At 44.4% G+C, this 1,695-nt stretch overlaps 1 non-coding gene across 1 annotated transcript; it reads right to left on the bottom strand.

The window, feature by feature from the left end:
* Window positions 1–1,073: 1,073 nt before the first annotated feature.
* trnas-gcu (transfer RNA serine (anticodon GCU)) lies at window positions 1,074–1,155 on the bottom strand. The gene has a single exon. It is a non-coding gene; the product is annotated as a tRNA-Ser (tRNA).
* Between the last annotated feature and the right edge of the window lie 540 nt (window positions 1,156–1,695).

Here is a 1,695-nt window from a genome sequence, read left to right as displayed (position 1 = left end):
ACATCGACATGGTGAGTATTAAAATCTGCAGGAGAGTAAGCAGTTATTCAAAGCCATCAGTGAACTCGGTTGCTCTCTGGAGCTTGAAATAATGTCTTTAGAGTGTCAGCAGCATTGCTTTAATATGTCTCCATTAGACGCCGCTGCCAACTCCCAGTATGTCTGCCTGCCTGCCTGCCTGCTGTCTGGGGACTGCAGAGGGCAGGAGAGGCTGGGAGATGGTGTGAAAAAAAGGAGAGACGGCAGAAACAGAGAGGGTGAAAGTGAAGAAGAGGCAGACAGTGAAGTGGCAAGGTGGGAGGACGTCTAGACAGATAGATACAGGACAGACAGGAAGGAGCAAGCTGGAATAAAAAGACAAGAGAGGATGAAGTGAGAGGTTGGAGAAGAGAAAACTGTGAAAAGAGCCAAGGGACAAATAAAGACAAAGAGTGGGACGGACAGAGAAAAAGAGAGCGTCACTTGTTGAAGTTAAAGAGCAAAAGCATCATGACTGAGGCGCAGTGGAGTACGGGGCTAATTTATTTAACGGCGTTGCCATGGGGAGCGGCCTCTATGATGAATGTGTGGGTTGATTATGCAACAAATTGCCTATAATTCACCCAGATGACACAACATCACGACCAGGGATCTCCTGGGAAGGCCCTGATAGGAGAATATGTTTGGTGAAAAACATTGGACACACTTACAGGAGTAAGTCAGCTGCAGGGAGGACACAAAGGCTCGGTTTGACATTGAAGATGGTAATCACTTCTCGATAAGCTGCTTTCTCAAACAAAACTCTGTTGGAGTTATCAAAGCAGATACTTTTACCTTGTAATTCCATCTGTTCTAAGGCCTCAAGCAATGAGAGCAGGCTACAGACATGGCCCAGTGACAAAGAGGTGAAAAGGTAGTTTTGGATGTTTTGTACCTTGACTTTATCCATTAGTGACAGGAGTTGATGGCATTGTTCTAAAATTCAGAGAAGAAATTTAGCATCCACACAAATAACATTGCTAAGTCTAAAAGAACATCTAGCCAGATTCTAGACATTATAGTTTGAGATCACGCTTGTTCCACCAAGAAGTATGCGACGAGGATGGGATTCGAACCCACGCGTGCAGAGCACAATGGATTAGCAGTCCATCGCCTTAACCACTCGGCCACCTCGTCCCTGTGGGCTGCTGAGTCAAAGAGAGACAGTCAGGCTTTTGCACAGAAATCAATGTGGAACATTCCAGAAATCCTGAGAGAATCTGGTCTTCTTTCATAGATGAACGTGAGGAATTATCTGAAATGCTAAAGCGCTCGCTACACATGCAGGCGGTATCGGGACCGATACCTGCATTCCCCACAAAGTTCTTGTCTATACATGTCAGTAAGATCATGTCTTTCTTTTCCAAAAAGTTGGTTTATAAATTTGAAAAATGTAAAATACAAAAGGTTCATTTCCAAACAGTTGTGTGAGGTATCTGGTGGGTCTTGAAAAGATCTGCCCAATTGTTGATTTGTGAGTCTTGACTGTTGTTTATACTTTTGTAATATGTGTAAGTGTGTGTCTATGTGTATTTGTATTAGACACATTGTAAGACCTACTTTTTCAGTAAACACTATGTTAAGAGGACCCCCACCCTGTAAGAAGTCCTATTTGGAGGGTTATGGGACGGAGGCAAAGACCACCGCGGGAGACCCCCTTAACGGGGTCCCAGAGGG

This window comes from Poecilia latipinna, unplaced genomic scaffold (genome assembly GCF_001443285.1).
Source record: "Poecilia latipinna isolate Pla-1442-1.1 unplaced genomic scaffold, P_latipinna-1.0 Scaffold760, whole genome shotgun sequence".
NCBI classification, from domain to species: domain Eukaryota; kingdom Metazoa; phylum Chordata; class Actinopteri; order Cyprinodontiformes; family Poeciliidae; genus Poecilia; species Poecilia latipinna.
This window is presented reverse-complemented; position numbering and strand designations above follow the sequence as displayed.